Source organism: Sus scrofa, chromosome 6, assembly GCF_054392235.1.
Source record: "Sus scrofa isolate SSC_HxYL_T2T_F1_AM1 chromosome 6, Sscrofa_HxYL_maternal_Yorkshire_Landrace_v2.0, whole genome shotgun sequence".
Classification (NCBI taxonomy): Eukaryota; Metazoa; Chordata; class Mammalia; order Artiodactyla; family Suidae; genus Sus; species Sus scrofa.
Window position 1 is genome coordinate 167,931,601 of NC_139388.1, and position 23,970 is coordinate 167,955,570.

The window sequence follows — 23,970 nt, forward strand, 5'->3', positions numbered from 1 at the left end:
TACCTAAACATATCTTCATATCAGATATCTCCACCTGGTATTTGAATTCCTGTCTTTATTTTCTCTCGTGGTCCCCTAACATGTAAGTTACGCAACAACAGTCTCTAGTTTATTCTTTTAAAAAATTCTCTTTACTATTCCCAGTGCAGAGAACATGGCCTGAATGCAGCGGGCACTCTGCACTTGATGAAGGCATGCGGACACTTCCACTGTCGAGAGATGCAGTGTGAACCGCTGTTGCTTAGCAATGGCCTTTACTTATCAAACACACCAGATGCCTTTTCAGTATCAGTTTTTGGTGAATTAAAGATGGGCACGGGGGGTTCCCATCATGGCGCAGCGGAAACAAATCCGACTAGGAACCATGAGGTTGTGGGTTCGATCCCTGGCCTCGATCAGTGGGTTAAGGATCCGGCATTGCCATGAGCTGTGGTGTAGGTCGCAGACGCGGCTCAGATCCGGTGCTGCTGTGGCTGCGGTGTAGGCCGGCAGCTGTAGCTCCGATTAGACCCCTAGCCTGGGAACCGCTGCATGCCATGGGTGCAGCCCTAGAAAGACAGAAGACCAAAAAAAAAAAAAAAAAAAAAAAAAAAAAAAAAAAAAAAAAAAAAAAAATGGGCACAGATTTTTGAAGCCCTGCCCCTGAAGAGAAAGAGCTCTCCTCTTAAAACTGTGTGTTCTTAGATTGCTTTTCCCAGTAGAATAGGATAGAAGACAACCTGCAGTGGTTTCTGGGCCTGTCATAAGAAGTGAGTAGCTCTTCTTCCTTTTTTTTTGTGCCATTCTTTCTGAAAGCCGTCGACTGCCATATACAAAGTCGGACTACCCTGAGACCATCAGGACAGAAAGGCCATGTGCTGACATCCAAATTGCCAATCCCAGTGGATCCTAACTTTCCAGCTTACTCCACAAAAGTGCCAGACTTGTGAATAAAGCCACCGTGGGCCCTTTGGATAACCCTGCCCATCAGCTGAATAAACCAAGGGACCTCAGTCTATGTCACGTGAACAGAAGAGTCAAGTAGCTGAGCACTGGCCAGAATTCCCGACCAGTAAGACGTGAGATGGATAAAACGGTCACTTTTAATCATTAATTTGGGGAATAATTTGCTATGATGCTATAGGGAACTATCACACAACTCCTCCTGTAATCTTAGTTTTTCCGACTCTTTTTTTTTTTTTTAATTTTGTCTTTTTAGGGCTGCACTCACTGCACATGGAGGTTCCCAGACTAGAGGTCTAATCAGAGCTATAGCCAAGGGCCCACACCGCAGCCACAGCAGCACCGGATCTGAGCCGCGTCTGTGACCTACACCACAGCTCACGGCAACGCCAGATCCCCAACCCACTGAGCAAGGCCAGGGATCGAACCCTCAACCTCATGGTTCCCAGTCAGATTCGTTTCCGCTGCGCCAGGGCGGGAACTCCAGTTTTTCCAACTCTTGATTACACCAAATGTATTCCTGTCTCTGCCAACAGTGTTTATCCTTTTCACTGGAAGGTATCTGAATTGTCAGATTTAGGGCCTATTGCTCCAAGAAAAATTTGTAGACAGCTCCAGCTCACACCACCTTCTTTTTCATCTGAAGTCCTACTTATCATTCCCATCATTACATAAATAATTGTGGTTTGTTCTTAAATACAAGGGATCCAATTACTCTGATTTACTTCCCGGGGGGAGATGTTAGACAAGCACCTGTCTCTTTTCCTTGGCACATCATTGCAGCACTGAGCAAGGAGGTGGGACCCAGAAAGACACAGAAATTGAAATAACATTATCGAAAGCTGTTTTACCATTCACTTCGGTCCACAAATCTAGACCAAAAAGGGTAGAATCGGAGGATCAGCAGTGAAAACGCTCTCCCATTTCCTTCAGTGCCATTTATCTCCGTTCTTCCTTTATAGATACGAAGCCCCCTGAAAAAGCAATAGATATCCTTACCCGAGGAGAGTACCAGCATCTGTACGAGAACGACCACAGTTTCCAGATACTTAGGAACATGCAGGCTCCGTGACACCTGGAAAATGAAAGAGCAATTGTGGGATCCGGCAATAAGAATCATGGGAACCAGAACAAAAATTGAAATCCTGCCTTTTGAGAGACTTCCCTTTGATACGCAACCAAGCGATGTAGTCAAACCAACAGGTGCCAGGGCCCCCGAGAGTCTGTCTTTTCCTCTTTCTTTCCTGGGCTTTTATGGTGGCTCATTGCCTTCATTAGCCTGCTCTTGCGAAGGGCAGCCGTGATAAACAAGAGCATTGAAAGCGTTCGGAACCCAGCTATGCACATCCCACACCCACTTGGCCCCGTCTGCATCTCGGCTTAAGCCACTTGCTCAATTCAGAGCCCTGGCTGTTCCCTCTAACGTTGCCTCCTATTCTAATGGGAAGACTTGTATGACTTCTCCTGTGGGTGACAAGCCAGCTTCAGCAAAACGTTCTCCAGCTTTGACCCACGTGGGTCTGTGGAATTTCTGGCTCCACACACTACTTCCCACCTTCAAGGGAAACGCCACATCAGGGAGGTGGGATTTAGTGTTCTCAGCAACTGCCTGGAGGGTCTGTGAAAAACTTAGATGTAAGTGTGTGTTAAGTTGGATCAATTATATGTAAGAAATAAGAAGCAGCAAGAAAATCAATGCCTCTCCTTTCTTGCTTTCCCCCTCATTTTCCCACTCACTCTTGCAGCCTAACTTACAATCCCCCTCTACCCTCTAACAAATATTTAGTAAAAAGTTTGGACATAGGCTCTTTTTTTCTAAGGATCTAAACTGGGGGCGGGGGTCGACATTGCTTAAATTTGGAGATACTTATTTATAATGTTAATATTCTGGTTTGAGGGACACGTGTTTGGTTTCATATACGCAACAGTTAAGCAAAGTCTGGTTCATGAAGTTTCTCAAATATGCTGATTAATAAAATGTTCGATTTTACCTGCTGGAAAATGGAGTACTTAAATGCAAAATATTACCTGTGCAATTCTCTCTTGCGATTTGTGTTTTACTATATGAGAATACAAAATAACATGCTAAAGGAGAGAAAAGCTAGGTGAGATGTCTCCTGCAATGGTTTAATGTCCTCATTTAAAAAAAAGGGGGCTTGGAAAGAATTATAATGGTTGGAAGCAATGCCACAGAGTGGAGGTAGATATTTGCAAAACTTCCACTGCTGAAGCTGCTCATAATTAAAAAAAAATATACATATATATTTTCAATTTGAATTATAAAAATTATTTTAAGGCATATATAGTGAAAGAAAAATAGTTAAAGCACCTGGACTATCTTAGCATAGAAAATACTCAGATATCAGTAAAGATAAGAAAAGGCACAGGCCTCATTAAGAATCAGGAAAATGCATATTAAAGCCACAAGGCAATACCACCACAGCCACTAGAATGGGTACAATGAGAAAGGCTGACGATACGAAGTTTCGATGGGGACGTGGTGCACGGTGGTGTAACGTGTACAGGGCAGGCGTCATGTTCCTGGTGGTGAAAGTATAGCAGTAGGATGGTATTTGAAAGCACTTTAGCATCCTCTACTGGAGTTGAAAATAAACATAGTCGATGATCCAGAAATTCTACCTTCGAAGCATAATCAATAGAAATGTAGGCACATATGCACAAGAAACATGTATAATAAACATCATGATAATATTATTGGTGAAAACTCAACTGAAACAGTACAAACATCCTTGACAATAAGCTTAAACATACAACCCAAAACAATATCAACAACCAGCAAGTTCACAAATATAATATTAATAACTGATATTTTTCTTAATCAATTTGTTGAATTCACTTAAAATGTATAACCATTTAGTCATATATTTGAGTTTCTACCACAAAAAAATCATATTTTCTGAATAATACTTATGTTATTTCTTTTTAAATTAGAAAGTCAAGTCTATCCAAAATACTCTGTAGGTTCAATGCACTTTCAGTCGAAATTTTGACTTTTCCTGTTTTTGTTGCTTTGTTTTGTTTTGAAAAAGATGTCTGAAAAATATACACAGAACAGTGATGGGCCAAAAAAGAGCCACGACTCTTCTTCTGAAGAAAAATAATATGAGAACCCCTGAATTAAACAAGATCAAAATTTATTATAAAGCTACCGTAATTGACAGGTTGTGGAGGTAGCATTGATATAGACAGAGAGAGAAATCAACAAAACGGAGACCTCAATAATATACCCAACCGCAAGGAAACCTGATCCCTGATAGGACTGGGACTGCGACTCAGTTTAAAAGAATTACTATTCCGTGAATGGTGCTGAGACAACGGCTCAGGAAAAGCAGAGTCCTGATCTCCACTTCACACCACACACAAATGCCTCCTGGCTGCATCAAAGACACAAATGTGAAAGCCAAGGCTACGCAAACGTCAGATCATTTTATTACAACGTATTTTCTCACGAAACTGGAATATGAACAAACTTCTCGAGTTATGAAGAAAATGACAATGGAAAATGTTAAATTCAACTCCATAAATGTAACAGTGTCTATATATCTAGAGACATCATATATATACATTTTGTTTTGTTTTTCTGTCTTTTTAGGGCCACACCTCCGGCATTTAGAGGTTCACAGGCTAGGGGTCCAGTCAGAGCTGTAGCCACCAGCCTATGCCAGGGCCACAGCAACATGGGATCTGGGCAGCATCTGCAACCTACACCACAGCTCATGGCAATGCTGGATCCTTAACCCACTGAATTCGATCCCTGAGGAGGCCAGGGATTGAACCTGTGTCCTCATGGACGCCAGTTAGGTTCGTTAACCGCTGAGCCACAACAGGTACTCCAATTATTTTTTATTTATTTATTTATTTTTTTGTCTTTGCTATTTCTTGGGCCGCTCCTGCGGCATATGGAAGTTCCCAAGCTAGGGGTCGAATCAGAGCTGCAGCCACTGGCCTGCACCAGAGCCACAGCAACACAGGATCCGAGCCGTGTGTGCAACCTACACCACAGCTCAACGGCAACACTGGATCGTCAACCCACTGAGCAAGGGCAGGGACCGAACCCACAACCTCATGGTTCCTAGTGGATTCATTAACCACTGCGCCACGACAGGAACTCCCTATTTATTTATTTTAGAGACATTGTAAAGAAAGTAAAACAGCAAGTCCTAATAAAGAAGAAGACATTTGCAGCAACGAGAGCTCAAAAGGGTCAGTATGGAAAGTGTATTAATTACCTTATCACACAAATTGCTAGTTGTCTCTTAATAGAGATAATCCTGTCTTTCTTCCGCAGTAAAGACCATCCAGCGTTTAGGCAGGAACTTGACAAACCCAAACAGCACACTCTTCAGATGCCCTGCAGCCGGGCGAGGCTACAGGCCTGCTTTCTGCTCAATGCGGAAGAACCAGGCTGATAAAGAGTATTCCTTCATCCCTAAAGTCAGGAAGTGCACCTGCTCTTCCTCCTCACAGCCAGAGAAAATGCCATCCTATGGCTTTACCTCGGATAGAACTTGCACCTTGAAGTGGAAGCCACGAGCTGAAAATGGAGCAGCAAATAAAAGAGAAGCAGCTTGGGCCCTTAACATCATGAAGCTGCCCTGCCAACTTTGGAAGCTGCTTTGGTCTTCTTTTACCTCATTTTATGATGAAACTTACATGGCTTTTTCTCTTGACTGGGTTGTGGTGACATGGCTGTTGAGGTTATTGTTATTCTTTATGATGCAAATATATTATAAATAATATTTATACGAACTCCATATTTATCATTAAAGTTTTTTTAACAAGATGACAGAGCAAGGGCAAGCATTTCAAGACTGGTAGGCTGGTTTCCCAACATTGTTTAAAGACCTAGATTCCTTGCAGATATTTTTAGTATATCTCACTCACCCTTAGCACACACATGGGCTAAGAATCACTCAAATTATATCTTACACATGTGGGAGATTTATATTCATGATTTACACTTTTGTAAAACTTATATTTATATACATAATTATATATATATAATCAACTCATTAAATTTTTGTTGAAATTCTCAGAGAGTTATTTTAGTTAACCTAGGACTCTACCTAGAAATATAGCAATTAGTTTACTCTATATTTTAGGAATATTTTGAACAGAGGTAATATTTTTTATTATTATTGCCAAGCCAAAGTAATGAGGAGCACATGCCTGCTAGTACTCAGTGCATATATAAGTATTTCTTTTTATTAGCTCCCTTCTAATGAAAGTTGAAAGACGTCTACTCTTTAAATTAATAGAGACCCATGGTACAAACTACTTTTCTTAACCTCTAAAGCGAACTGCTTTTCAAGGAAAGAAGTGAAAAGGAAAAACAACAAGAAAAAGCCAAAACCAACAAATTAACAAGAAAAACAAAACAAAAAACCCCAATCAGAATAAAAAGCACCTAAGGTCAAGAACATTCCTCAGCATTCTATGCAGCTCATATAGCCAGGCAAAGGAGTCATGAAAGAGATGGACCACATAAAAAAATCTCAAGTTTTCCAGTTTACCTGCTCCCAGAAAATAGAGAATGGGTCTCAGAAGGACTTCATGCCCTTCAGGAAGAACCTCGTCCAAAGGTCTCGGAGATCTATGCATCGATCAGCTGGCTTCCTGCTGGCACAGAAACCACCATCAGATGTGCTATCGTCACATAGCAACCAGCAGGGCTTTCTGTAAGAGCCCCAGTGGATGCCCTTGGGCAGCAGTGTATTTTTCCAGCCTAAGATGAACATCCCCTCCCAAGAGAAATCTGAAGGTGGCAGCCCCACCCAGGGTGTAGGACTGTTTGTTCAAACTCATTTTCACCATCAAGATTCAACAGCCGTTCTCATGCAAGCACTAGTTTCAACCTGCCTTGCTCCTCCTTGAAAGTAAAGCAGCATATCATATTTCTGTTGCATCATATGATCTAGAGCATTTAAACTATTTATAATGGAAAAGTAAATCTTAAGAATATTATATCAGAGACTATAGGGATTATAGTCTTTGAAAATGGAAATAGGAAGGATCGGCCTTATCTTGATAAAGGCTATGTCTATAAAAATCTCCATAATAATTATACTTAATGAGAAAAATCTTTCTTTTTATTTTTTTAATTTTTTTAAAAAAATCTTTCTTTTTAAATCTAAATCGTTAAAGGTTTTATCTAACACAATAATAAAATAAAGGTGTCAGTGGAGCACAAGTATGAAAAAGGAAGGAGAAAATAAATGTGAATGATAGGATCATTTATCTGGCAAGTGATAAGAAAACGGACAAATACAAATACATTCTTAAAAAATAGTACTCCTTTCCTCCTTAAACTAATTTAAATGATATATGAGGTCTCTTTGGAATTTTAAGAATTTTTAACAAACTTAATAACTGAATAACATATCACGTTCATGGAGAGGGACAATATTAACATTTTAAATATAAAAACTGTCATCGTAATATTCTACAGACAATAAAATTCTAATACAATCCTAGCAGAATACTGGGAACCATAGGGTACTTTAATCTCAAAATTATGTGGAAGAATTAATGTTTAATAACCAAGATAATCTTCAACAATAAAGAAAAATGTTTTTCAATTCACTCTACCAGATATGAACATACACAGAAAAGCCATAGTCTTAAAAAACACATGCAGAGTGGTACTGGTGCCAAAAACACAAATCCAAAGGAACAGACTACAGAGTTAAGAAAAATAAACGTGGTATGTGATATAAATGGTTTAATGCGGCTCGTTCTCCATTTGTCCCCTCAGATCTGTACTCTCCTTTTCTTTATTGCGTAGGTTACAGAACTGACCCTCACCAAATCAGTCATGCGGGGTCCCTTCCCTTCTGGTCTGTGGGAAGCACAGGTGGGAAACAGAAGGATGGGAAGAGAAAGAGGCCAAAATGCCTCTTTCCTTCCTCCCTTCCTGTTTTGTGGTCACACGTCATTAACAGGCTCACCCCCCGCCTGCAACTGCATTTCCTGCTCACAGCCCATCACCTGTGGCTCTGGATGCCCAGGCTCTGGCAGCCCCTGTCATCCTTTGTCACTGAGGAGTTGAAGAGTGATGAGTTCCCAAGACGGCCAAATCTTGAGGACCTTAGTGGTTCCCTTAATTCTCATCACTCTTGAATAAACATTTTCTTCATTTGATTATCTTCAGAATGTTATCTGAATTTCCCTTATGTTCCCCGCCAAACTCCTGACTGTAACAGGTATAATCACATTATCAGTTGAAAAGTAGGGGTTCCTGGGAAAAACTGGCTCACGCCCAAAAGAAAAAAATACAAATTAAAAACCCAGGATAATATCTTTGTGATGTTAGGGTGCAAAAGATTACCTCATAAGGTCCAAAGTACAAACTGCGTGGGAAAAATTAATTTGACAAATTTAAACATCAGTGCTAAATTAAGAGCATTGTAAACAAAATTAGCAGATGTCTGATATGGGAAGTTTTTTAATTAAACTATAGTCGATTTACAATGTTGTGCCACTTTCTGCTGTACAGCAAAGGGACTCAGTCATACATTTATATACATTCCTTTTTTTATATTATTTTCCATCACAGTTTATCCCAGGAGATTGGATACAGTGCCCTGTGCTATAGAGTAGGACCTTACGTTTGTCCATTCTAAGTATAATAGCGTGCATCTACTAACCCCAAACTCCCAGTCCATCCCAGTCCCTTCCCCCTCCTCCCTGGCAAAAAACAAGCTTGTTCCCTATGTCTGTGAGTCTGTTTCTGTTTTGTAGGTAGGTTCATTTGTGCTGTAGTTTAGATTCCACATATAAGTGATATCATATGGTATTTGTCTTTTTCTGACTTACTTCAGATAATCTCAGTTGCCTTCATGTTGTTGAACATGGCATTATTTTACTCTTTTTTATGGCTGAGTAATATTTCATTATACACACACACACACACACACACCCCACACCTTCTTAATCCATTTGTCTGTCGCTCGATATTTAGGTTGTTTCCATGTCTTGGCTACTGTGAATAGTGATGCAATGAACTTAGGGGTGCATGTATCTTTTTGGAAAATAGTTTTGTCTGGATAGAAACCCAGGAATGGGATTGCTAGATCACATGGTATTTCTTTTCTTTTTTTTCCTTTTTGTCTTTTTTTGTCTTTTTAGGGCCATACCCATGGCACATGGAAGTTCCCAGGCTAGGGGTTGAATCAGAGCTTCAGCTGCTGGCCTACACCACAGCCACAGCAATGGAGCATCTGAGCCATGTCTGTGACCCACACCACAGCTCACAGCAAGGCCAGATCCTTAACCCACTGAGCAGGCCAGTGATTAAACCTGACTCCTCATGGATACTGGTTGGGTTTGTTACTGCTGAGCCACAAGGGGAACTCCTAGTAGTTCTATTTTTCGTTTTCTGAGGAAACTTGGGAAGATATTTTCAAAATCTAATGATCTCAAAGGATTAATACTTAGAGGCATAGGAAAGCCTATAAACTATGGAGGAAAAAAACAGAAAATCTAACAAGTAATTTGTTAAATTACGTAAACAAGAAATTCACAAAGGGTAGAACTGAATATTTAAAACTGCATGAAGAAATTTTTAATCTTTTTAGTAATTAGATAAATATATTCAATATCTTTGGTACACAATAATGGAAAAGAATATGAAAACACATATATATAACTGAATATAATTGAATCACTTTACTGTATACCAGAAACTAACACAGCATTGTAAATTAGCTATCTTTAATGAAAAGAAAAACCAGCTTACATACAAAAAAAAAAAAACTAGATTACACACAGACACAAAGTAAAAACAGAAATGAGATTTTTACATAATCTAGGAATATTCCCCCCACAAAGTAGTTATTAATGAGAATAAGGGAAAGGTACCTTTAAAGTGGAGAGATATGGCAGACATCGTTTTAATCAAGTGATTGAAATTCCTACCAGAAATAGGATAAATCAACATCATGCTCCACCAGACGAAATGCCCTGAGAATAGCATAGCATTAATTATGTGACATTCCAGCCTAAAATAATTAACCTGAGTCTAATCAAGAAGAAACAGCACACAAACCCAAATTGATTAGTGTTCTGTAAAATGACTGTCCTATAATTATAAAAAATATGCAGGTCATTAAAGTGTAGGTAAAACTAAGAAATTTTTCCAGATCTAAGGAGACAAGAAAGAGACCTGAAAACTGGGTATAATGCATAATCTTCAAGTGGATTCTTTTGCTATAAAGAATATTACTGGGATCATTAGTGAAATTTTTATGGATTCTCTGGACATATTAGAGTTCTTTGTACTATTTTTCAAACATTGATGAAAGTTGGAAATTGTTTCCAAGTTTAGTGAGACTGTTAGTTCCATCCCAAAAATTAAAATATTGATAAGCTACAGAATCATAATTTTTTATTTTTTTTAGTTTTTGCTTTTTTGGAGCTGCACCCATGGCATATGGAGGTTCCCAGGCTAGGGGGCGAATCAGAGCTACAGCTGCTGGCCACAGCTACAGCAACGTGGGATCCGAAGTGCATCTGTGACCTACACCACAGCTCATGGCAATGCCAGATCCTTAACCCACTGAGCGAGCCCAGAGATTGAACCTGCAACCTCATGGTTCCTCGTTGGATTTGTTCTGCTGCGCCACAATGGGAACTCTGGAATTATCATTTTTGAAAGCCCCTGAGGAAGGTGAGGACACAAAGAAACCTAATGATTTAAATTCCAGAAAATGAGGAGAACTTCCTAGATGAGAAGGTAACTACATCTTCTTTCACCTCTGGTAGAATTTTTCAGAGGAGGGGTCTACCAGTGGATAGGAGTATGGCAAAATAAGCTCAAGTTTTAACAGTTATATGTGGGCTGTGATGATAGATTAGAGGAGCTCTTGCCACAGAGCAAGTCTGTATAGAACACTTATTATTTCCTTTGGGAATTTAATTAGTGCATGGGAGTGGTATACCAAAGATTGCAGGCAGGGCATAAGAGGTGAGAGAGAGATCTTCCCTGAAGCATGTAGAACATTTTTCAAGTGCAAAGAATTAGCTGCTGAAGATTGAGGGAAAGGTAAAAAAGATAAGAGAAATTCTTCTTAGAGAGTCCTTCATCAATTGTACTGCATTAGCCTTCTAATAGGTGGGGGCAGGGGAAGAAGGCAGAGAAAGATCTCCCAAGAAACAGTACAGGTAAATTATGACAGGAGGGCAAAAAGAAGTCCCCAGTGAACCCAAACTCTGGCAGGTGGACTGCAAAGCCGAGAAAGACCTCTCAAAGATCAAAGGATGACAAGTGGGTTATAAAACATAAAGACATCTTGAGAAACTTGCCCGGCTCCTTTTAAGATAAAGTCCTGATCCCATGCCCAAAGCACTTGAAGCAAGTAGTGCTGCTGAATCCATGACTCCAACTAAATCTGAAACTGTCTGGACACAGTTCAAATGCCAATTAGATTAGTTTAAGTCCCTGATATTAGCAGCCTGAACAAGAAAAAATAAAAAGAACCTATCTTTGAGTAAAATTAACATTTTGTTCTTTGAATTAGCATATTGATATCTGATATACAATCGAAGCTTACAAGATATGAAGAAGCAATAAAATGTGAGACACTGGCAAGAGAGGAAAGAGTCAGGAGAAGAAGATCCAGAGATGGCCCGTATGTTTGATTTGCAACTCAAAATTTTAAAAATAATAATGATAAATATAATAAAAGTTCTAGTTAGAAAGGTAACAAGTATTAATGGGTGGAAAATTTCTTTAGAAACATGGACATATAAAAAAGGGCAAAACCCAACAAATATGATATTGGATAAGAGTTAATTTGAAAAGATTAAGGACAGGACACTGCAGAAAAAGGAACAGGGAATTTGAAGAGAGATCAATAGAAATTCAAACTGAACTTAGACAAACCAGTGAAAAAAGTGGAACAGAGCATTCATGGCAATAACAGAATAAAGGAGAAAAATCATATGATCATCTCAACAGATACAGGAAAAAAAAATCACTTGACCAAACTTAACACATAATAAAAATTCTTGGAGTTCCTGTCATGGCGCAGTGGAAATGAATCCGACAAGGAAGCATGAGGTTGCGGGTTCGATCCCTGGCCTCACTCAGTGGGTTAAGGATCTGGCGTTGCCATAAACTGTGGTGTAGGCCAGTGGAAACAACTCCAGTTAGAACCCTAGCCTGGGAATCTCCATATGCCATGGGTGCAGCCCTAAAAAGACAATAATAACAATAATATTAATGATAAAAACTCTCAACATATGGATACAAGAAAACTTTTTCGAGCTGATAAAGGGAGTCTACAGGAAACCTACAGCTAATGTCACTCTTACTGGTGAAATGTCAAACACTTTTCTGTTAAGATAGGGACTAAATAATGATGCCTGTTCGTACTACCTTTGATCCTTGAACAGCGCAGGTTTAAACTGCACAGGTCCGCTTATACGTGGATTTTTTCCTATGGTAAATACTGTAGTCCTACACTCTCTGCTGCTGATAGAATCTGCAGATGTGGGATTGCAGATGCGGAGGAACTGAATGGAGGAACCGACTATGTTACAGTCAGCCTTTCCATTGCACAGAGGGTGGCACCCTCAACTCCTCCGCTGTTCAAGAGTCAACTGTACTTCCCCCGAACAATGTCCTCGTCCTAGCCGGTACAAGGAGGCAAGAGTCAAGGCGTAAAGATCAGGAAGAAAGAAGTAAAGCTAATTCTGGTCATCGAGGCCATGAGCATGTGCATAGAAAGCCCACGGACTCTTCAAAAGACTAAAGCTCATAAATGAATTTAAGAGGACTATAGGAACTACTACCAATAAACAGCTTAACTCTTATTCCAGACACTATAGTCTCTAATTAGAAAGTTTAATATTAAAAAGTTTTTAATAGCATCAAAAATTAAATACATAGAAATAAAACTAAAAATAAGAGTAGAATTTTTACAATGAAAATTACAAAACATTGCTGAGGGAAATTAAAGAAGACCCACACGAATGGAGAGATATATACATATCGTCTTTACAGACTGAAAGAGCCAATATTACTTACAAGTCCATACATCCAAAGTGTAGGTAGGGACCAACTTTAATTCCAAAATTCAAGCAGGTTTTTGAGGAGGAAACAGAGGTAGTGCTTATATAGAAAATGATCCAGGAAAGTTCAGGACATAGACCACTCAAACAATTTTCTTAAAGAACCAAAGTTGTAGACAACACTATTTGATTTCAAGCTATATTATAAAGCTATAATAATATATATAAATATGTATCATATAAATATATAATAATGTTGTCAAAGGGATTGATGCATATTTTAATAGCTGAATTTTGACAAAGGTTCAAAGAGCAGAAAATTTGGATACATTTCTATACTCCCTATTCTGTTCCATTGATCTATCTGTGTGTATTTACAGCAATAATACATTGTCTTAATTAGTGTAACTTTATATTGGGCTTTGAAATCAGGTTGTACAACTGAGTTTTTCCTTTTCCAAAATCATCATGGAACTATCTATGGATTTGAAGAAAAGGCACACTGTCTTCTACAAATATAACTGTTCTTGAGAGAACCAGCTTCTTCTGGTTTGCTTCTGGACTGTAATAGAGACAAGCAACCTGATAATGAGACATCAGGTGACCATAAAACTCTACCCCGGCTTGTGAACACTTGCTGATAGTCTGGCCAACTAGTCAGAATCTTGGAATGAATCAAATTGGAAGGTTAGTGATGAGCAGTCTTGGAAACTGCATGTATGAATGCACCTCTTACAATGACCACAAAGTATGAGCCCATTTGTGAATTATTTGTGTGTCATCTGAAGTTGTCTGTTGGAGAGGAAGCCGTCAATAATCAAGTGGACATCAATCAACCTCTCTGATGAGCAACACTGCTTAATGGGCTTATATACATGCGTAGGGATGGGTTTTTCTCACCCCATGGCTTTTGCTACTGAAACCACTGATTGCCCAAATATCAACGGCAGGGATTAAACATTAAGCCTCGTATTTGCAACTGCAGCCCTGCATGAAAAACTAATTGATTGTACTGGATCTTGGCCATCATAGGGAAAAGGGCCATTGGTCCTCACTGAATGGAATAATTATCCCTGTATGCGTTTGCCTTTCTTGGCTGAAGTCCTTCTGCCAGCATCACTAAACACAGACTCATAGCAAGTCCGTATTGTCATTAAGGTGTTTCTTTCAAAGTTTCTGATGGAGAAACTAATTTTACAATAAAAGAAGTGCAGTGATGAGCTCCTTCTTACGGAATTGATGAATCTTACATATACTCCTTCACACAGAAGCAGCCGATCTTACAGACCATCAGAGGGGCCTGTTGAAGACTCAGTTATGGTGCCAACTGGAAACGCCAGCTACAAGGCTGCAACGACACCCTATAGGATGCAGCTCTTTAAATATATTGTTCCATGTAAGGGTTCATTGGCTAGAGAGACAAAAGTGGGAGAGGTTTCTGCTACTGTCATACCCAACAATCTGTTCATTGTACTTTCTATTCCCACAGTTTTGAGCTATGCCAGTTTAAAGGTCTTCTCAAAGGAGGAAGGATATCACGAGATGAAGCAATAATTGCCTGGTGATGTGAAAGCTGTAATTGCCATCTGGCCAAGTTGCCCCTTCTATGCCACCCAATCAACGGGCACATAAAAAGGTATCAAAATCAGACTATTAAAGGGAAACAGACACCATCAAGGCAGAGAGGTCTATGTCTGGAATCCAGGGGATTCTCTTAAGCACATCTAATTACTTCAAGGTCAGCCGTAGGTGTTAATTAAAGACCACAGTAGGGAAGGCAAGACAACTACAGACATAGGTGTTTAGGAATAAAGATTGGGGTCTCTCCCAAACTCTGAAGTGAGGGAAAAGAGAATCTGGATTCAGTGGAGGAAAAAGTTATAAACATTACTTATAGCTTTACAGCAAGTTAGTGACATGAGGACTGTAGCAACTACACCTATTTTCTCCCTTGTTGGGAAAGTGCGGTTAGCATCCTCCATAGACCTTCTTCCTTGGGGGCTGGATAAAAGCATAGTTGAAATCCTGGATATCAGAGTTGATTAGAAGGCTTGCTATTCTAAGAAATGTGTCATCTACAGGTCAAACATGAAATTCTATTATATATCTCTCCATGAGTAGAGCATGAATGTGTCCTATATGCAATGGCCTGCCTCAATGACACTTTGGTACATTGGCCTCTGGTCTTTTAAGTTTCTGAAGACGACAGTACCTTAAATCTGAAAGAAATGATTTTATTTATTTATTTATTTATTTATTTATTTTTTGTCTTTTTGCCATTTCTTGGGCCGCTCCCGCGGCACATGGAGGTTCCCAGGCTAGGGGTTGAATCGGAGCTGTAGCCTCCGGCCTACGCCAGAGCCACAGCAACGCGGGATCCGAGCCGCGTCTGCAACCTACATCACAGCTCACGGCAATGCCAGATCATTAACCCACTGAGCAAGGGCAGGGACCGAACCCGCAACCTCATGGTTCCTAGTCGGATTCGTTAACCACTGCGCCACGACGGGAACTCCCTGAAAGAAACGATTTTAAATGACGCTGATCATAAAGAAAAATCAGAATGAATCCTGTCTCAGGGAAGAATGACTGTCCCTCTCTCTTACCCTGAAGGTGGACATATTCCCCCCATACTTCCTGTTCCTTTTAGTGTCTATAACCAAGCTGATACAAGAGAAGGCAAATACGACTTCTGCCTCTGCTTTCCCAGCCTCCAGGTGCCTCTGAACTCATTGTTTATCTTTATGAGTTTCCCCCAAATGAGCCAGTAGCCCATTTCCTTTCATGGAACAGAGCAGAAGATAAAACAGTAAGAAAAAACAGACTAAAGACAATTGCACAATGGAACCTAAATTTTACTAGATCTCATTGCTAGATTGGAAGAGGAAGATTAGACCACTCACCGGTCTATGACTTCATCCATCCAAAATGTTATTAGTTCCTTCCTTCCTCTGTGTTCCCTCTGTAACTGCTGCTGTACAGAAAGAGCAAGAGCAAGGCAGTATTGCATGAGCAACCAGGTCACTCTCAGTGGGTGATTCAAGTGAGCAGCCTCCAGTCAAGTCGTGGCAGGTCACGGCAGCACAAGTATATCCACGTATGAGCCAAAGTCCTAAAGGAAGGACATCCCCTCTGAAACAGCACATTACAAAATTTGATTTGGTGTTTTATTTTGTTAGTCTGGGATAACTCTTCTGCTTCCAGGATTGGACATTCATATCATCAACGATCACTGTTTTCTGAAATTCTTAAAATAACCCTCAGGTGTTGGGTAAAGAGAAGGCGCTCATCAGAGCGGGCACTTGGGCCTGACCCCTTGGCAATTATGGTCAAGCCATTAGGAGAGAGTAGGTATTTTGTTAAGTTAGAATCCAGAGCAAGGATGGGACATGTCATCAGTTACTGAGGGTGGGCGCCACGCTGGCCCGGCAGGGGCTCCCATGATTCACGCTTTAGAGAACCTTAGTAAATAACGTGGCACCTCCAAACACACATTCCCCCCTTTTGGAGCTTGGATTAGTATCCTCCCAGACTCTCCACGGTGACCTATTAGAGATTTCTAAACCCCACCAGATGCTAGACAAGAGCGCCAACGGTCAGAGCCCTGCTGGAAGTCAACTCATGACAAAGCACAGAGGGCGTTTAAGACCAGGTCTTAAGGAGATAAAGGAACAGTTATCATAGGAAAAGGTGTGAGAAAACCTGAGTGTAAAGATGTGGTCAGAAATGACTGTGCTGTCCTTTAAGATCTGGGATAGATGGATCAGTGAGGTCTAGGAAGGCTGATAATGGCAACTCCTCGTCACATATACAGTTGCTGGCTTAGTGGAAGAAGCCAATGAGCTTGTTAGCACTTCCTGTTCCCCCTTCCTCCCCAGCCTGCATCACCCCAGGACCACCTGAAAGGAAACTGGTGTTTGAGGAACAAGTATACTGCCAGGATTTTACGCTAGTCTGAGTTTTGGAAACAGAATCCCTGTGGTAATTAACTTGTGAAAAATTATCTCCAAGCAAACTGAGAAACATATGGGCTAAGGCGGGTCACCAACCAAACACCTTTGCCCCTTCTGACGAGAGAAGGAACGTGTTGGGGCAAGAGGCCAGTAGGTGTTTGGGGAAGTTTTCTCCTCATGAAAATCACAGGAATGGTTTTCTCACGTAGACTTTTTTTTTTTTTTTTTTTCTCACTGAACGATGTAAACTGAGTTTGTAGCAGGTGGACGGGGAGTTTTAAGGAACATCTTTCCTTCTTAACTTAACAAAATGCAGGAGTTCCCGTCGTGGCGCAGTGGTTAACGAATCCGACTAGGAACCATGAGGTTGCGGGTTCGGTCCCTGCCCTTGCTCAGTGGGTTAATGATCTGGCATTGCCGTGAGCTGTGGTGTAGGTTGCAGAGGAGGCTCGGATCCCGCGTTGCTGTGGCTCTGGTGTAGGCCGGCGGCTACAGCTCCGATTGGACCCCTAGCCTGGGTACCTCCATATGCCACGGAAGCGGCCCAAAGAAATAGCAAAAAGACAAAAAAAAAAAAAAAATGCAGGATGTTGCTGTGGTTTGGTAGCCAAGAAGAGTTCAGGTGAAAGTTTTTGGAGGGATGTTGCTGAAATCTTGGCTGCCCCTGTAACACTGGCACGGAATAGAAATACAGAGTTTTGAAGGAAACAGAAAGAGTACGTCTATTTCATTACCAGGCAAAGAGGGAACACAGTAGGCTAATGCCCCAAGGACTGTGTCCCCCGGAGGGGCAGTAAGGAGCCTTAGGGTTCAAGGAGCAGGGCCTGATCAGCTCGTGCATGTTCCTCTGATTGGTGGGTGGTGAGGTAATTGGGAGTCCCAGCATCATCAACCTTCTGGTTCCAACAGACCTGGGGTCTCTGTGCTTGTGGGCAGCGTACAGTTAACCTCTTCTTCATATAGCAAAACCAAAGAGAAAACAAACAAACCAACCAAAAACCCCCAGCAATAGCAACCCCCCTCTGCCCAATCTGCTCTTTGAGGGCTCTTTCAATTGATTTTCTCAACTCCCGGATCCTGGACCCTGCCAGCCTTTTGACTTATATCTGTTCAACTTGCCTCTTCTGAATTAGAGCCTCCCCTCTCCCTGACCGACTCCCAGGATCCCTACTGGGGGAATTCCAAATTCTAATGCCCTCCTGGTCCATGCGATAACCCATACCCACCTGGAGAAGGTGGGTGGGGTAACGGATTAAGTCACACTGGCCTAGGTTATAATCCTGCCTTGTCTTTGCTAATTATGTGCTCCAAGGACTGCAGCAGGCCTTTATTAAAAAATAACATTAATTCTGTTCTCAAAGTGGTATGGTACATCTTACACGGAACTAAATCTCATGTTTATGAAACCAAACTGTCAGACTGCTGAACAAAGGTGAGCGATGAGTTAATTAAATGTGACTGTGAAGGAGTATGAATATTATTTGACATCCCACCTGCATTTATCTGGGACAGTGAAACTTAGGGACCTCAGTCCTGTTCACCATTCAGCAAGAAAAGCTTGATCATCGAAGGCTTTATAGAGGTCAAACATGGTAATTCTGAACAAACATGGAAGAATGGACCGTTTCCTTTTTAAAGAGTTCTTAAAATGTCAAGCTCTTCCTTTTGCAGTTGTATCTTGTTAAAATATTAAATATTTGTCAAAACAGCTGAATCTAGCACATGTCAGAGGAATAGATTTTTTATGCTCATTCCTCCTTTTTGCCTATTCCATTACCTTAGCTGTGTTCCTGTTCCTCTGAAAGCCAGAGAAGGAAGCACTTCTGAATATTCAAGGAGAAAAAGGGAGGGAAGCGTGAGAGACACACCACTTCTCGCCCACGGCACCAACGCGGGTCCCCTTATGGTAGAATCTGATGATGAGGAAGACAATTGATAAACTGGCAGAGCAGGAGTTACAGTTTCCACAAGCTCTCAGCAGACATAACATAGGTGAGATTGTGTGTTATCTTAAGTAAGCCTTCTTCTAGCTGAAATATGTAAGACGAGATTGTGGGTGGGAATTTTTAAGGAGAAGGGCAGAGACTCCATTGCCAGATGTTAGGTTGGACTGAAAGGAGGGTACAAGCAGAGGCCCTTGGAGAGAATCCAGGTCACTTCTGGATGTGACTGAATTGACAATAAAAGGCATGTGACAATAGCATCCCCTGTCCCTTGCACCGCCATTCCATTCTCTAGATGTGCTGCTGGATTCTTGCAGTTCGCACCCCTGCCCTGGCCCTGTCTGGGATCCCATCTTCTCTGGACTGGGATCCTGCCTGGTTCTAACTGGTCCTCATTGAAAATGGAGAGCAGAAAGGGGAGAGGAATTGCCAAGATGGAAGCAAGTCAGTGTCTTTATAGCACTTCTCATCAGAATTCATTTTACTTCTCTCAAGCAGATATAGTTTTGCATCATTTTAAGCAAGCTTCTTGCACTTTTTAAGCCTTTATTTCCTTATTATTAATACGGTAAAAATAAAGTAACTCCCCAACCTCCCTTCCAATCATGATGGTCCTTGGACAGGCCATGCAAGAGAGCTTTGAAAAAAATAAAGCGATGGACATCACGCTGAGTCACTAAACAGAGGGTGATAGTCCTGCCTGTACACAGTAGAAAATCCCAGAGAGCCCCTCCACCTCAGAGGTGTGTCTTTTCTTCCCAGAATCAACCAGAATGTCTGGGGTCTAGAAATCAGCAGCCAGCCAGATTCTATTATGATTTTTATATATATATATATATAATGTGAAGGACATTCATTGAAGTCTGAACTCATAGGAAAGGGATGGAGGAATACCAGTGGAAACAGGAGAGGCTGTCACTTGATGGAAACTCCCAGTCCTTGAAGAGAGCAAGCACAAAACCACAGGAGGACATCCAGACCCTCAGAGGTGCTCAGACAGGTCATTTGGACCTGCTTTGTCCTCCAGAAGACATGGTAACAGATAATGGGCAGTTGTATGGGTGGCAAGAAGGCAGGATCGAGGAGCAATTCTCTTAAAGACTACCAAGCCTTAGACAACCAAAGACTTGCAAACCAGGTAGCTAATGATATACAGTACAAGCAGCCAGAGACCAACTTCCAGGAGAACTGAAAGAGACAGTAGTTTGAGATAAGTGCTGCCTCTCCAATGAGAGCCAAGCAGAAAGCCAAAGCCAAAGCCAAAGGAAACAGGATTCCAGGTGGGGCCAGGGCAAGGACTAGAACTGCAGAAATCAAGCAGGAAATTAAAATAATAGTAAAAAGTAAGAGAAGTAGATGGCACTGTCCATCTCTCCTCGTAGTGACCTGATCTCATTCCTAGCATCACAGAACCAGTCCATAAAGCCCTCTATTCCCTTTAAATTTAGGGGAACTAAAGTCCAGAAGGGCGCAGTGCTATGCAAGGGAACATGGTGAGGCATCACAAGTCAGGTCTGAATATGTGGGACTTGTTAGATTGAATGTGACACCCGGGCTAAGCAGTAAGGTGGACAGACCGCAGACTCCCTAAAGCACTAGGAGGTCTCTACCCTCTCAGCTCCTGATCCGCTTCCTAACATGATAAGATCATCAACAGAATCACTGTCTCAAGAGACAGCAGGTGTGGATAAAGAGCTTGCCTTTGAAATTACAAACCCAGCTATGAACCAGAAGGTTGAAGGGCAGTAGTCATGGGGGCTTTTATTTCTTGGGGAGGATAAAGGAGGCCTTAAGTGAGAGTCTCCCACTTTACCCCACATTGGGGGTTTCTACCACTTAGGAGGCTCCTGAGGTACAAGCCAGTATCTGGAAGTACACAGGAGTCGCAAAACTCTTCTGGCTGCTGCAGAATAGGAACTGGACATGATGGGATGAGACGTGAAATAGACTGAACGTGAGCATGACTGAGATCTCACAACATCCTTGAAGTAGCCTTGAACCCTAACTCGTTCCATATTTGGGAGAAGTCTCCAAACTTCCAAAGGATCAAAATATCCAGGTCACATCTGTTTCCAGCCCCTACATTCAGGCATTCTGCCCCTGATAAGCTTACACATTGACCCCAAAGCAGACATCAGGGGCTTTCAATAATTTCCACAAGAAATCAAATATCCCAAGCATTTGTAATATTCTTTGCTTTACCAATGACTTGCTTGAGGTTCACAGAAGTGTCACGTGGCTTAAGACACAACATGATGCCATTATAAACATCTTTCTCTTCTTTCCCTTTTCCTTTCTGACTCTCTGTCCCACCCACACAAAGAAAACATTTTCATTTCGTCTATTATGTATTATTTTTTCCCCTTTCTCAGAAGTTTTGTCACTAGCTAAAGCCTAAGTTTATTAATATTTGTCCACCTCAATACATTTTAACAAGGCATGGTTTCCCATAAAAGTGGTATCTCTCTGAGGTGAGATGATAAAATCTCAACCAGCAGCAAAAGAGAAAAATATTTCCTACTTACCGACTCTTTTCTGTTCTTAATTATTCTATTCTATCCTATAAATACCAAAATGATATTTATCACTTATACAAACCTTTGATCTGAGCTTGGCTAGGTCAGGTGTAAGAAACTGAAATTGATAAGGAGGGTCAATTCCTGAGCCACTTGGGCACGGATCGGGTGACTCCTGCAAGCTCAGCTAGGTGGAGGTTAATTGCCAAAATACATGATGCTGGTCATAGCCCATTCTTTCTGGAGGCAGAAGACTGCCTACCAGACCAGCTGTCCATCCAAAAATCTGTGACATCCACGCATGACATTGCTCATGTCACAGGGGCAGGTAAGGTTGGGGCATGGATAAAACGCAGATAGTCAGCCTCCAGAGAGCCCAGAAACAAGGGTGGGGGTGTGGAGGCCAAAGCACGGACCCCAACAGAACTTCTGAAAACTTGACAAGGGCTTTGTGCAAGAATAAAGGCTATGGAAAGCAAAAGCACCCTTTTAGTCAATGGAAGCGGCTACCACACAGCCCCAAAGGCTGGGCGGCTTACAAACAATAGAAATTTATTTCTTACAGTCCTGGAGGCTGGAAGTCTGAGATCAGGGGGCCAGTATGGTCAGGGTCTGACACGAGCCCTCTTCCAGATCGCAGACTGCTGGCTTCTCACCGTATCCTCACGTGGTGGAAAGAGGGCGAGGTAGTTTTCGCTGGCCCTTTTTATAAGGGCACTACTGCCATCTGTGAGGGCTCCACTCTCATGACCTGACCACAGCCCAAAGGCCTCGCCTCCTAATATCATCACACTGAGGTTAGGATTTCAATACGAATTTTAGGAGAAATGTAAGCATTCAGTCCATCGCAGGCCCTCAGACAGAACGACATATAATTGGACTTTGCAATATGTCCTTAAGACATGTAAGGATGATAAAAATAGGACCAAAGGGTACAAGATTAGTGTATAAAGCTTCATGTGTTTTGAATTTGATATCTGTGCTGTACAGATACACTTATTACTGTGTATGATTATGAAATGTTTCCCTTTATCTTTACTAATGCTTTTTGCCTTATCGTCTATTTTAACTGATAGCAGAATAGCTACTTTAGCTTTCTTTTGGTTACCTTTTGCACTGGCTCTGTTTATCCATCCTTTAACTTTTAACCCACTTTGTATTTTTATAATGGAAGTGTGTCTCATGTAAGCAGCCTTTTGAGCTTGTTTTCAACCAATATGAAAATATTATTCTTTGATTTGGAATATTCAGTCCCTTTATTATTTAATGTAATTACTAGTATAGTGAAGTTACTACACACTCTCTCGACACCTCATCAAAGGAGATATATAGATGGCAAAGAAGCATGTGAAAAAGTGCTCATTTGTCACTAAGAACCTGTAAATTAAAATAACAATAAAAGACCATTACACAGTTATTAAAATGGCTAAAATCCAAAAAAACTGATAATACTGTATGCTAGTAAGAATGTGGAGCCACAGGAAGTTCATTCATTCCCAACAGAAATGCACTTCAGAAGACAGTTTGGTAGTTTCTTACAAACCTAAACATAGTCCGACCATACAACCTAGCAATTGCTCTCTTAGATATTTGTCTAACTGACTTGACAAGTTATGTCTACACAAAAATCCGTACAGGATTTTTTTTAGCAGGTTTATTTGTAGTTGCCAAAAACTGGAGCAACCAAAATGTTCTTCTGTAGACAAATGGATAAATAAATGACAATATCTATAAGATGAAATATTATTCAGTGATAAAAGGACATGAGCTATCAGGCCACAAAATGACACAAAAGAAACTTAAACCTGTATTGCTAAATGAAAGAAAGATCTGAAAAGCTTATACTGAATGATTTCAATTATGTGACATTCTAGAAAGTGCAAAACTATAAAGACAATAAAATAATCAGCGGTTACCAGGAATCCAGGGGGAACAGAGGAGGGAAATATAAGCGAAGCACAGGGGACTTTTAGGGGAGTGTAATTCCTCTCTGTGATACTCTAGTGGTGGATACATGGCATTATTCATTTGTCAAAAAAGAAAGAAAGAAAGAAAGAAAGAAAGAAAGAAAGGAAGGAAGGAAGGAAGGAAGGAAGGAAGGAAGGAAGGAAGGAAGGAAGCTTTGGATTATAAACCAAACTATGAAATAAATATCCTCGAGCTCATGGGATTCTACAGATAAAGGTCAACATCAACAGTAAGTCGCACTGATAGTATGCACCCCCCATATTATGCGATGAGAATGACACGCCACTTCTGTAGTTCCACACACACAACCCAAACCCATAACCCCAATGTAATCATGAGAAAAGCATAGGACAAATCACAGTTGAGAGACACTTTAAAATCTCTTATCATTACTTTTCAAAATGGTCAATGTAATTGAAAACAAGGAAAGCTTGAGAACTGTCACAGCCAATAGGAGCCTCAGAAGATATGACACCAAGAGTAATTTGCTATACTGGATGGGATCCTGAAACAGAAAAAGAACACTAGGTAAAGACTAAGGAAATATGAAAACATTATGCACTTAAGCTAATGATAGTGTATCAAATCCGTTCACTATGTATAACAAATGTAATA

The 23,970-nt window shown here is 41.0% G+C and overlaps 1 protein-coding gene across 8 annotated transcripts in view; it reads right to left on the reverse strand.

The window, feature by feature from the left end:
• Nucleotides 1–23,970, reverse strand: part of SLC5A9 (solute carrier family 5 member 9) — a 100,394-nt gene that overhangs the window by 70,721 nt on the left and 5,703 nt on the right. For 3 of the 8 annotated variants that reach the window (XR_014805181.1, XM_084959084.1, XM_084959081.1), the window contains exons 2-3: nt 6,477–6,582; nt 1,942–2,017 (exon numbers count right to left, since the gene is read on the reverse strand). The gene's annotated coding sequence lies outside the window, so the exon portion shown is untranslated. Of the gene's footprint in view, nt 1–1,941; nt 2,018–6,476; nt 6,583–15,878; nt 16,108–23,970 lie in introns of all 8 variants that reach the window. The other 5 variants (XR_014805179.1, XM_084959079.1, XM_084959078.1 and 2 more) reach the window with 3 other exon arrangements.